Source organism: Bos taurus, chromosome 17, assembly GCF_002263795.3.
Source record: "Bos taurus isolate L1 Dominette 01449 registration number 42190680 breed Hereford chromosome 17, ARS-UCD2.0, whole genome shotgun sequence".
NCBI classification, from domain to species: domain Eukaryota; kingdom Metazoa; phylum Chordata; class Mammalia; order Artiodactyla; family Bovidae; genus Bos; species Bos taurus.
The window spans coordinates 17720042-17734196 of NC_037344.1; the positions used below are offsets into that span (position 1 = coordinate 17720042).

Below are 14155 nucleotides of genomic sequence, written 5' to 3' on the forward strand. Positions count from 1 at the left end.
GGAGCTGAGTGCCTTGTCCCAGCACTGCTCTCCTGCTGCCTCCGTGGGCACATCTCCACCTGGCTCTGCCAGCTCTCACTAGAGGGACCGGTGCTGCTGGTGAAGGACAAGGACAAGGGATGCTGTGTAATTGGAAAAGAATTCTCATGCAAAAAAGCTCCTTTTCTGCCAAGATGGTTTGGGTATATCTAGTAAACAAATCACGGAGAAGGCGATGGCACCCTGCTCCAGTACTCTTGCCTAGAAAATCCCATGGATGGAGGGGCCTGGTGGGCTGCAGTCCATGGAGTCGCTAGGAGTCGGACACGACTGAGCGACTTCACTTTCACTTTTCACTTTCATGCATTGGAGAAGGAAATGACAACCCACTCCAACCCACTCCAGTGTTCTTGCCTGGAGAATCCCAGGGACAGGGGAGCCTGGTGGGCTGCCATCTATGGGGTCGCACAGAGTCGGACACGACTGAAGCGACTTAGCAGCAGCAGCAGCAGCAGCAGCAGTAAACAAATCAAGGAATGGGGGTAACTGTGTTCATGTAATTTTTTTTTCTGTGTTGTGTGAACGTTCTGATTCTGTTCCAGAATGTAAGCTCCTTACAGGCAAGCCATGTAATGACACAGTGTTAGGGGTCTGTGGCTTGTTCTTGTTTAGTTGCTAAGTCGTGTCTGACTCTTTGCAACCTCATGGACCGTAGTCTGCCAGGCTCCTCTTACCCTGGGATTTCCCAGGCAAGAATGCTGGAGCGGGTTGCCATTTCCTTCTCCAGGGATCTTCCCGACCCAGGGATCGAATTCACATCTCCTGTTTGGCAGGCGGATTCTTTACCACTGAGCCACCTGGAAAGTCTCTAAGTAATTAGTAATAGTAACAGTAAGTCCTGGGTATTCTGATTTTAAGTCTAGTACTTCGAACCTCAGTCTGATGGAATCTGAAGTCATTATTGTCTTCTGAATATTTGTGAATGTATAATGAAAATGAATTTGATAGAGAGTTGACTAATCTTACTCTTTACTATTGTGACATTAAAAATCATGAATTTTCTGCTTCTACTTCTGTGTAAGTTTTCCCACTTCAGACCTCAACTTGAATATCTTTTCAGATTTTTATATTTATTCTAAATGTAATCAGAAGTTCAACAGAACAGATATCAAGTAGAGAAAAAGCAATAGTGTTCATATGAATGGTTTGGTTTTCATCTTTCTATGTTGCTGTCAAAAAGGCATGGTAGTCCAGGTGTGAATCTAGTTTTGTTGGGGGTATTTTGAGAAGGAAAATGTCTCCCAGTGTAGATGGATAGTATCTGTTAAGCCAAGGCTGTGAATAAATAATGAGGCAAATATAGATTTCATTATCCAAATAAGTTTGAGTATATGGGGAAAGGCTCATTCTGTTTTTTGTACAATCATCTGGATAAACTGGGAAACATTGTTGGGTTAATTAATACACAAAATAATACCTTTGATGCATGAATGAAGGTGTTCATATGAATGGATGTGCAAACAGGTGAGAGTATTCATCTAGCTCTTGTATTCGCCTGTAATTTTGACTCATTTCCTATGAGGACTCAGGATAGGGGTCAGCTTACTTTTTTAGACACAGCTCTGTACCAGCTTCAGTGACTTTGGCTTGTCACTTTGCTGTTTATGAACTCTGAGACCTCTTGGGGGCATTCTTTAAGCACTTGGCTTTCCTTTCGCTGGTATTATAATACCTGCTCCCTACCTTTCTTAAATGAGTATTAGAACAGTTATCAGGATATATAGGGTAACATCCCCCATGAGAAAGCAATTTGGAACCTTCGAAGTGGTTTCATTATAGAGAAGAAGCACTGAAAATGTGTTTTAACATGGTAAGAACTGATGGCGGCTAAAACTGCAACTGCTCATGGGGAAAATTGGAGAAGGATGTTGCAAATGTTGCAGACATCTATTCCATTCTGGACTGAAACAGCAAAATCAATCTGTGCTTTGTTAGTTTATTTGAGATCCGGTTTTGTGATCATACTTCCCTGGTGGCTCAGATGATAAAGAATCTGCCTGCAATGTGGGAGACCTGGATTTGAACCCTGGGTCGGGAAGATCCCCTGGAGAAGGGAATGGCTACCCACTCCAGTGTACTTGCCTGGAAGATTCAAGGACAGAGGAGCCTGGTGGGCTACTGTCCATGGGGTTGCAAAGAGTCAGACACGACTGAGTGACTTAACATGCCTTTGAGCATGCCTCTGAGATCATACTTGCAGTTCATTTGAAGGGACTGATGGCCACATCCTTCATTTTTAGGAAAACTCTCAAGCAGAAGGGGTGCTGGGATAAAGATTTGGGTAGCTGGCCTTTAGTTTGGTTTTGATGTAAATAGAGGGAGACCAGGTTGTGGTGATTAAAGGACAAGCATTCTGGTCTACTTTTCTGGCTGTTGTACCAGTTTGTTACATGATCTTAGGCAGATGCATTTATGTTCCTTTAAGGGGCTGGTATTGATTTGAACTTCACTAGCTGTGGTGAGTTTTAGTTGATGTTGGCAAAACACTCTGTGTTCCCAGGTTGACACACACTATAGGAAGTGCTGTGTTGTTGTTTTATTTCAGAGACAGGAACTAGAGGTTCTGAATCTCCTCCTGCTTTTCTGGCTCTGTCTCATAATTTCAGACACAGAACAGTAAAGCACCGCTGAAAGTAATGAACAGTCTTTATTGAGGTAAATGAAGATGACCCCGACAGTTTCAATGTATTAATCAAATGATATTGCTGTTTTAACCACATCTCAATCAGATGCTTCCTTGAGATTAAATGGAAAAACCCACTATGACTTTCAACAGGAAGATCATGTGAAAAAGTAAAATGTAGCTATTCTTGGATGTTTTTAGGGAAGGTATTTTTAATCCTTAATTATATACTTCGTATAGCATTTGTTATAAATGCTTGATGAAACACTGTAGGCAGAAATATTGTAAAAATAGGGGGAAATAAGCACATTTCTCCTCAAAATATACGTGGTAATCCACATCTATGAACCAAGGGGTCATTTACTGAGTTTCTACTATATATCCAAAATTGGAACCTGAAATGGTTTGACTTAAATCTTTAATTTATCAAGGGTGGGTGTTTTTATTCCACAATTTCCAGTTAGACCTTTTTCACTTGAAAAGATAAATGTTTTATCAGACCTACGGAGAACTATGTAACATATGACATTGTAAAAATCACAATGGATGGATTATAAATAATTTGGAGTACCAAGTTTTGTGTAGTATCCACAGCATTCAAAAATAAATCCTGGGGCAGGACTTCTGGCTATGGCCAAGTAAGGAGGTCAGCAAACCCTGTCTTTAAAAAAGCAAGCATAAAATTGAACAGAATGAACAAAAACAATCATTTCATGTCCAGTGCACTAGAAATTGAATAAATGCATAAAACAATCTGAGAAATGTTTATACTAGAACAACTGCTGAACTTCTATTAAGAATAGTGGGCGTTTGTGGAATGCTTGCCTGGGGCTCTGCACCCATTCCTTGCCCCAGTTGTCGTGGAGCTTCTGGGGGTGGGAAGACTGTCATCCATAAAAGACTGGCAGAATGCTGCTGTGGTCATAGAGAACTCACTTGATTTGGAATGGTGGGCAATACTCATGACCAGTGGTGGGCATAATGATTTTGGTGGCTGGCGACTGGGGAGGGCCAGTGACTCTGTTTTCTTGAGGTTGCAGTCATGGTTGGGATAGGCATATTTCTAGATGAGACTGCCCACATATGCAGCAGACAACCGAGAGCCAAGCTAACTCTGCACTCCTGGCCAATCCTGAGGCTGAGCACATGCATAGAGGAAGTGAGGGGCAGGTGGAGAGCCAAAGCTGAGATCCTCTTGAAGATGGCCTGGACTTTGAGGGTACTCTAGTCCACAGACAGGCCACAATCTACCTCTATCCACAGACAGATCCATCATCAGAGAATGGAAGTCTTACTGGGTTGGGCTGTTTGATCACAGTATCGGTCAAATCATTGGCCAGTCGTTAAGCTGTGCAGACACAAGGGTGAACAACTAGGAAGTCAAGATTAAAAATAAAAGCAAGAATTAAAAAAGAAAACAAAACAGAAAGGAGACATCATTGACTTCACCCTACAGAGGTGGTAGATTTCACAGAATTAATCCAGGAAAATTATTAAACAAGAAATAAACAGAAACAAACAAAAAAATGTTCAGGGGGAAAATATAACAATCCAGAATTGCTACAATAAATCCATCTTTGATGTTCATTTTCAACAAAATATTGTGGGAAATGCAAAGAAAGAAGAAAGTGTGACCTATACTCAAGAGTAAAAGCAGTTCATCAAAAGTGTCCCAATTATAGTAAAGTTGAAATTAATTGATGTAATATACTACATTAATAGAAAAAAATAAAACATTTTCATCTCAATAAATGTAGACAAAAAACTTTGGCCACTTGATGCAAAAAGCCAACTCATTAGAAAAGACTCTGATGCTGGGAAAGATTGAGGGCAAAAGGAGAAGGGGGCAACAGAAGATGAGATAGTTGGATGGCATCACTGACTCGATGAACATGAGTTTGAGCAAATTCCAGGAGATAGTGAAGGACAAGGAAACCTGGCGTGCTGCAGTCCATGGAATCACAAAGAGTCAGACACGACTGAGTGACTGAACAACAAGAACATGTAGAAAACGCATTTGACAAAACCCAGGACCCAGCCATGATAAGGACTGTCAACAAACTAGGAATGAAAGAGAACTTCTTCACCCGATAAAAAGCACCCACAAAAAACCTGCAGCTAATAACCTCATACAGAAGAGTGAAAGATGAGATGCTTTCCCACTAACATAGAGACAAGGCAAAGATGTTTGCTCTTGCCACTTCTATTCGGTATTGAATATTGAATATCAATATTATTGAATATTCTAATCAACAATTATTCAGTAAGTTGTAGGCGATGCAGCAAGGCAAAAATAAAAGCATAAAAATGGAGAATTTATTTGCAGATTACTTGATCCTGTAAGTAGAAAATCTACAAAAATCCATGGAATCCACACAAAAAAATTAGAATTTATAAAAGAGTTCAACGAGGTTGCAGAGTACAGCATTAATATATAAAAAACTTTCAATTTCTCTTATAAGCAGCAAATAGTTTTAAAATTAAATTGATACTATTCCCAATAGTATAAAAAATGAAAAGTCTTAGAAATACAGCTAATAGAAGTTTAAGACTTGTGCACTGAAAACTATAAAATATGACTGAAAGAAATTAAAGACCTTCATAAACGGAGAGCATTCCAGTTCATACACTAGGAGACTAAATATTGTCAAGATGGCAGTTCTCCCAAATTGATCCATAAATTCAGTGCAATCCCTATATGAAAATCCCAGCTAGATTTTTTTTGTAGAAATTGACAAGCTGACTCTCAAATTTATAGGGAAATGTAATGGACCTATGATAGCTAAAACTGTTTTGAAAAAGATGAACAAAGCTGGACGACTTCCTCTATTCCATACAGTATTTCAAAATGTACTATAAAGTCAGAATATTCAAGAAGATGTGTTATTGGTGTAATAATAGGTATATGGAACAGAACTGAGAATCCAGAAATAAATTCTTACATTCCAAACTTCCAGTAATACTATTTTCAAGGACAAGATTTATGTTGTCAATACAGTAATTGATATTAATATTACCATTTAAAGCTAGTGAATATCATTCTTACTATACATACATCTTTTAGCACATGTGAGTCATAATCATTAAAAATGACCAGATTTTATTATTTATTATATGTGATTTTTAGGTCTGTCCAGGTAAGTAAATACTAAGATTTCTGGGCTGTGGGGTTAGTTAGTTATATAACTATAAAAGTTGTAGTTAATAGAACTTCAGACTGTGAAAAGTATGAAACAAAATGGAAAAAAATATTTAATTACTCCATGTTAGAGCAAAATCAGTCCTGGGTGTTCTTTGGAAGGAATGATGCTAAAGCTGAAACTCCAGTACTTTGGCCACCTCACGCAAAGAGTTGACTCATTGGAAAAGACCCTGATGCTGGGAGGGATTGGGGGCAGGAGGAGAAGGGGATGACAGAGGATGAGATGGCTGGATGGCATCACCGACTTGATGGACATGAGTTTGAGTGAACTCCAGGAGTTGGCGATGGGCAGGGAGGCCTGGCGTGCTGCGATTCATGGAGTCGCAAAGAGTCGGACATGACTGAGTGACTGAACTGAACTGAACAGAGAGCAAAATAATTAATACCTTCTAATTCTGTCCTGTTTATTTTCTAACAGTCCTGATTTTCTTTTCTTTTACCTGCCAATTTTCTTAAAATATTAGCATTTAAAATATTTAAATTATTCTTTTTTAACATTTCATTGAAGTATACATTCAGAAAAGTGCATGATCTTAATTTATAACTTAATGAATTTTCACGTAATGAACACAGCATTGTCACCCACACCAAGATTCAGAAATAGAGTATTACCGGAAACCCAGAAGTTCTACTTATGCCCCTTTTCCAGTACTTACTACATCCCCCCAAAAATAACCACCATCAAAACTTTAAAATATTTTTTTATTTTACTGTGAATAGAATGCTTAATATGACATCCACCTCTTAACAAAATTTTTAATGTATCATGCAGTATTGTTAACCATAAGCACATTGTTGTATACCAAATCTATAGAATTTATTCATCTTGTTTAATTGAAGCTTTGCCCTCTTTGAATAGCAACTCCCCATATTCCTCCCCACTCCCAGTTCCTAACCACCACCATTCCATTCATTATTCTAAAAATCTGTCTCTTTTAGATACCTCATATAAATGAAATTATGAAATATTTTTCCTTTTATGCCTGGCTTATTCCACTTGGCTTAAGGGTCTCCAGGCTTATTCATAATGTCACATGTTGCAGAATGTCCTTCTTTTTAGAGGCCGAATAATACTCCATGGTATTATACACATTTCCTTTATACATTTATCCACTGATGGACCTTTAGGTTGCTTCCACATCTTGGCTGTTGTGAAAATACTGCAATGAACATGAAAATGCTAATAGATCTCCAAAGCCTAATTTCAGTTCTTTTGGATAAATGTCCAGAGGTGGGATTGCTGATCGTATGAAAGTGTGTATTTTTATATCTGGGGGAACTTCCATACTGTTTTCCATAGCATCTGCACAATTTTTAATCCCACCAACAGTGTGAAAAAGTTCCAGTTTCCCCATATCATTGTCAACACTTGTCTTTTATTTTTTTGATAAGAGGCATCCTCACAGGTGTCAGGTGATATCTCACTGTGGTTTGAATTTGTGTTGTTCAGATGAGTATATTGAGTGTCTTTTTTAGGTGTCTGTTGGCTATTTGCAGGTTTTCTAAGGAGAAATGTCTATTCATGTGTTTAGCTCATTTTAAAACTGAGTTATTAGTATTTTTTCTGTCGAGTTGTAGGAGTTCCCTATATATTTTACAAATTAACCCCTTATCTGATATGTGGTTTGCAGATATATTCTCATATCCCGCAGGTTGCCTTTTCACTCTTTTGATTGTTTTTTATGCTGTGCTGAAGCTTTTTAATTTCATGTCATCCCACTTGTCTATGTTTGATTTTGTTACCTGTTTGTTTAGTGTCAGATCCATGAAATCACTACCAAGACTAATGTCATGAAGATTTTCTCCTATGTTTTCTTCTAGAAGGTTTATAGTTTCAAGTATTTAAGTCTTTAATCCATTTTGAGTTGTTTTTTTTTTGCATATAAGAGAAAGGTCCAATATCATTCTTTTCATATGGATATCCAGTTTTCTCAATGCCATTTGTTGGAATAGACTATCTCTTCCCCCATTGGGTATTCTTGGCACCCTTCTTGAATACCAGTTGTTGACTGTATATGTATGAATTTATTTCTAGGCTCTTTATTCCATTGGTCTGTATGTATGTCTTATGCCAATACCATACTGGTTTTATTATTGTAGCTTTGTAAGATATTTTGAAATGAGGAAGTAAGATGCCTCCAGCTTTGTTCTTCTTTCTCAAGATTGATATGGCTATTCAGGGTCTGTTGTGGTTCCATAGGAGTTTTAGGATTCTATATCCCTAAGAGATGCCATTGGAATTTTGATAGAGTTTGTTTTGAATTTATAGATTGCTTTGGGCAGTTAAATTATCCTTGAAGTAAATACTTTGTGTGTGTGTGTAGGCAGGAAGTAGTGATGCTGAGTGCAGGAGTGAGATAAAATTATTAAAATACCAGACTCAGAGTTATAGCATTAACATGTTCATGTGTTGTCTGCTGTGATTTAGCTCCCTAAAGACCTTGGACAGTTAATTTTCAGAGAAAATGAGTACCTGCGCATGCCTGTAGCATCTGGATGGAAAGCCAGTCAGATTACATGTCCTTTGTATAATAGCAGGAGGAAGCTTGGCACAAATCACTTAGTGAGACTGGTGGGATAGGAAGTAGGTAGAGTCTCTCAGTTTCTTAATGGGTCCTGTGGACTCTGTTGGAAAAGGCAATGGCACCCCACTCCAGTACTCTTGCCTGGAAAATCCCATGGATGGAGGAGCCTGGTAGGCTGCAGTCCATGGGGTCGTGAAGAGTTGGACACGACTGAGCGACTTCACTTTCACTTTTATGCATGGGAGAAGGAAATGGCAACCCAGTCCAGTGTTCTTGCCTGGAGAATCCCAGGGATGGGGGAGCCTGGTGGGCTGCCATCTATGGGGTTGCACAGAGTCTGACACGACTGAAGTAACTTAGCAGCAGTGGGCTCCATGACTCATGGACATATAATAACATCCCAAACTGTAGAAAGTTCAGCTGAAAAGTTATATACATTCAGTGACAAGTTCAACAGAATCTTTGTGCAAGTTTGCATAATAGAATTACCATAATAGGGATGGAGAACAGGGAAAAGGCAGTTAAAGTCATTGCAATTAAAGCCATTGAAGTATTTTGTCCTTAAATGCCGGCTCAAGGGAAGCTGATGGTTCCGATTTGCCTCGCATTCTCTCTGGGAAAGTACTCTAGAGGGCTCATTATTTCATTAATTCTCACAACGCCCTTGTGCATAGGAAGGTGGTGTATACTATTAGGAACAATCTTGGTAATGGGACGTTAATGAATCCATCCCCAACGTTTTTTTGTTGGAGGGCAGCGTCTTTGGTGGTCCTGGGAGATTTGTGTCCTTGGCCAAGATTCTTGTTTCTTTCCCCTCCAGAGCCCTCCTCTGGGCTGTGCTCTTGGATGGACAGAGTTCATAAATCCCAGGGAGGAGGCAGTTCTGCCGACGGAGGCGACTTGCAGCTTAGTAAGTCTGTACCCAGCAGCCGCATCCAGGAGGCAGTCAGCACAGCAGCAGGCTCAGTGAGCACCACTGCTGAGAGCAGAGCAGAGCTGGGTGGTTCTCGAAGGAATGCACAGGCTTTGAAAATGATCACCCTCGGTTTAATAGAGGGTAAGACAAGGACATGTTTATCTCACTTCCCCATCCAAAAATCTGGCTCCTTAGTTGGGAATGGCTTGCCAGTCAAGAGTTCTTAACTCAGTTTTCTTGAGATAAAAATTACATACAAGCAATCTACCAATTTTAAGTGTCCAGTTTGAGCTTTGACAAATGCATACACTCATGTAGCCACTTACACTACCCACAATATATACTATTTCCACTATCTCAAAATGCTCTTTCTTGCCTCTTCCTGTCCTTGTTTTGTGTAAATTTAAGCCAGGACAGCTAAAGAATTGAAGTGATTTGTAAACAGCAGTTTAATGGAAGCCTTTAATGGACTCAGACTTTGCTATTCACTCCAGCTCATGAAAAGGGAATTTATACTTGTCTGGCAAAAACTGTTAAAACACAGCAAAAATAAACCTTAAGAATTAAGTGTGGGACAACTCTTCGAAGGCTCCCTGCTCCCCACCCTCCACACTGGCCTTTTAATTAGCTGCCATTTTTGTCAAGCCAAAAGGTCTGTCAATGTAGTAACTGTGGGACAGCCCACCATTTCACAGAAGACTGCCTTTGAGCCAAGAGCCCACAGAAGAGAAGGCGCCAGAAGCCCGGTGAGGGTTGGAGAAGACTCCATCAACTTATGACTCTGTGTTTCTTCCTGAGAACTTCCATGTTGCAAATGAAGATGACCATGAAGGGAAGCAAAATGATTCCCAAGCCGGAGAGGAGAGGAACTGACTCATAATTTTGACATGCTAGGAACACAGGCTGATTTCTTTTTCAGCTTCTTGTGGACAACATAAAGAACAGAAAGAGCCTTCTGGGCATACAGAGGTGATGCGTGGCATTTCCATCACAGAACAAACAGGAGTGACATCATAGCAGCAGAGCTCCGTGGTGACTGACGGGATCCAGAGGCAACAGGCTGACTGTTTTTCCTGCTTGACCACAGCTCCCGTCCAGTCATGTTCTTTGAGGTCGTTGGCTCATATGAAACTGCTGACCAGGATACCTCAAATTATGCCCATGTGTTTATGAACGGCCATCCCCTTGGGAGCGAGAGAGAAAGGGAAAATAGTGCTTGTTTTAAAAGAAACCTTAATGTAAAGCAGACAAGTGGCTAATTTATCCATTTATCTTTTAACATGAAGGGAAAGAAGCCTATCCCCCCGTCCCCGCCGCCGCCCGAAGACTCCACAGTGTCTGCCTCACATATCACTTCTCAGCCTTTTCAAACTGGCAGGTCGGCAGCCCTCGGGTTGATAGTGCAGAAGTGCTAAGTGCGTTTGATTGGTATCATTACTGGTCCCTAGTAATTGATTACTGTCCATGGTGAAATATGCTGGGCAAGCACACAGCCAATAGCAATCACTTAATCCATCACGGCTGTTTGTTCCTCATCTCCTGAGACCTACCAGCCCTGTGCTATTCGACCCCACCAGGCAAATTGCCGAAGACTGCTTTGTGTGTGCAATTGACTGTATTCACTGTGTTTCCTGTGTTAACCAAAACCACGAGCCTTAGTGAACAGGGAAATACAGGGGGTGGTTCTCGCTTGGCAGTGTCAAGTTCACTGTCTGGTTAACCTCTTTGGCCTCCTTTCCATGGAGCTTTGTGATTCATTGGCCTTGGTTTTGTTGCTTTAAAAAAAAAAAGAAGGAGTCGAATGGCGTAGTGGTTGTATTAGGAATATCAATTGTAAAACTGGAGATAGGTTGATTAGAGAAAGATCCCGGAGGGTTGTTTGTAATGCAGATTTTTTAGAAACAAGAAGTGGAGAATAATGAATAACAACCAGAACTAATCAGTTTTGTGCGTGTGTGCGTGCGCGTGTGTTTAATCCAGTGATAATGACGAAAAGTAGTTATAGAAAGAGGTAGGAATTCAGTGGCTGCACCATTTTCTCGGCTTCTTTCCAAGATGCTTTATCCTTGGATCTTGGCAAATATGCCTGTTCGTGATATATACTAAGGAACTTTGATACTCAAGCCAAGGGGACAATGATAGGAGGGGTAGGAGTTCAGCTGGGAGGAGAAGAATAAAGAAATGACTGTCACGTGTGACAGGACTCTGATGACAAGTGATAATGCTGCCTGTGACCAAAATCAGAGAAAGCACAGTTTCTACTCAGCAGTCTCTAGGCAAATAAATGAGAGCCAGGGAGGGTAGAAAGCGCATGTTGGTTTGCTCTTCTGGCTCATCCTGATGCTGCTTTCAGTCAAGCTGGAAGGAACGACATGACAGGTGCTACTAGGTCCAAGAGTGAGCTTGGGAAGCCAACAGAGGTGAGACTGCAAAGAGCATGAAGTGTCACCTTCGAGACAGCACAGAGATCCAGTCTATTTCTATAGCAACCCTGCAAGAGCTTGCATTCTGAGATTCACAGAAAGTGTTGTAAGGATCTCCGTGTAGATATTTGTTGCCTTTGGGGGTGTTTTTTGTTTGTTTGTTTGTTTCAACACTTCTTGGGGAAGTCATGCTAATTCCCCACAAGCTAGGGCAAATATGTGCATGTGTGCTGTGCTCCCGAATGAGATTTTTTAGGACCCACCTCCCAACACATGGTCATTTCCAGAGAGCATGGAATCCTGGTCCTGGTACATATTCATTCCTCATTTGGGTCCTCTTAGCTGAATGACATGGCCAGCTGGTTTAAGTGATTCCCAAGTTAGACAGGCATGTTTCACTGTTGATCACAATTCATTTTAGCTCAAATAAATAGATGAAACACATGTAAATGCACTGACATTTTAGTGTGTGCTGCAAGACTTGAATCATTGCAAAGTACGGGCTCATCCTTCTCCTTATTATCCAACGTGTGAGGTTGTCGATGATTTGAGGATCTTTGAGACTTGATCTTTCTTTCTCCAGAGCTGTGTTCCATGACAAGATTTCCCTTTCCTGGAGTCTAGTGATACAGTCCTTCTTCTCACTCTTGAGTCATTTGACATTGAGAACCAAAATAGCAATCAGTAACTTCAGCTCTATTGCTGGAAACTTCTAGATCAAGCCTGTGCTCTGCTAATACCCGTCACTCTTCTGTACTTATTTACCACTCTGCAGCAATGAACACTGTTAACTAGCCCCTCTCTATAAAAGCATTGGTGTTTGAACTGGTTTGAAAAGGTTACATACTGCATGATTCTATGACAGCCTGTAAAAAGCGAAACTATAAAACAGAATAGTGGTTGCCAAGTATTTGAGGGGAAGAGAGATTGAATAGGTGTGACATAGGGGATTTTTTAGGGTGGTGAGCTATTCTTTCTCTGACGCGGGAATGATGGGTACTTGACACTGAATTTGTGACAACCTATTGAACTTTTCAGCACAAAGAGTGAAGCTTAATGTATACAAATTATATACACATATATGTATTTAGGGAGTCACAGGATCCAAGGATAGAATGCAGATTGTGGCAAAAGAATGTGTCAAATATATGAAATAACTTCACTGAAGGGAGTGGAGGATAAGGTGCTGAGCAAGTAGCTTTATAAATGAGTGAAGAATGCAACACTCAAGGCGCTACATGTAAGCACTGTACTCTGATAGTTTTCCCCTAGATTAACGATCTGAAACAACTATCGTTGAACAGTTAAGTAAGTGAATGGTGGATTGTGGGAGGCAGAGTTCTCACTGTTGAAGTGGAGGGTTATAGTGAAGTGAGAGAAGGCTAGAATGATCCATATGATAATCGAGATGGACATTTGTATGAATTCATGTTGGGCTTACCATAGATACATTTGCATACAAATAGAAACATTTATAGATGTGTGTATATACACCTTGGGCTTCCCTTGTGGCTCAGCTGGTAAAGAATCCGCCTGCAATGCTGGAGACCTGGGTTCAATCCCTGAGTTGGGAAGATCCCCTGGAGAAGGGAAGGGCTACCCATTCCAGTATTCTGGCCTGGAAAATTCCATGGACAGTCCAGGGGGTCGCAAAGAGTCAGACATGACTGAGCGACTTAAAAAAATATATATCTATATATACACCTTACTATACTAACTTAAAGTCCTTTGCTCTATCCATTGAGAGGGCCTAGAAATGACACCCTAGTTAACAATGAGCACATCTGGTGCTCCGATCTTGGTTTCTAATACCAGTCTCCAGTCAGAGGAACCAGGGCTTCTTGAAGAAATGGCTGATTCTAGGGCTGGAGCAGAAAGTATAGAAGATGAGCCTGGAAATTGTTGTAATGTCAAGAAGTAAGAAAGTGTTAAAAAAAATAAAAATAAAAATAACCACAATAGTGGGGATATGCCAGAGGGACACAGGAGCCAACCAAAAGAGCTCCAAATGGCCAACGCTGGAACAATCTGAGCAACAAAATAAATAAAATAGCATTGGATTATAACCCAAAGTATAAAATAAACATTCACGAGTTCATACTGATATAAATAAATGATTGAATAAATAAATAAATGGGGAGAAAGACAGATCTCCTGCACAGAGGAATTCCAAATCATTTATGGAAACACTCCACTGACAAGGAAGTGGAACATAACCTCTGACTCTGTAGCTGTGTTCACCGAGTCACACAGTGAGCTCTCCCTGAGGAGAAAGAGGGAAGAAAGAGCGACTCTACAGTGAGGAAGTCTGGCAAACACTGCCTCAGCCAGACGATGCCGACTCACGTCAGCAGAGATGCGTCAGGCTGGTACCACGCACTCTCAGTGAGATGTGATGAAAATGGCACCTCACCTCTGTGGACTTCC

The 14155-nt window shown here is 40.6% G+C and overlaps 1 protein-coding gene across 5 annotated transcripts in view; it reads left to right on the plus strand.

Annotated features, from left to right (window-relative positions):
* MAML3 (mastermind like transcriptional coactivator 3) overlaps positions 1-14155 on the plus strand; it is a 460203-nt gene that overhangs the window by 159327 nt on the left and 286721 nt on the right. Inside the window, exon 1 of one of the 5 annotated variants that reach the window (XM_059876255.1) lies at positions 1-14155. This exon is cut by the window's left edge and continues 16381 nt beyond it; it is cut by the window's right edge and continues 34418 nt beyond it. The exons of the other annotated variants lie outside the window; for them this stretch is intronic. The gene's annotated coding sequence lies outside the window, so the exon portion shown is untranslated. 5 annotated transcript variants of the gene reach the window in all.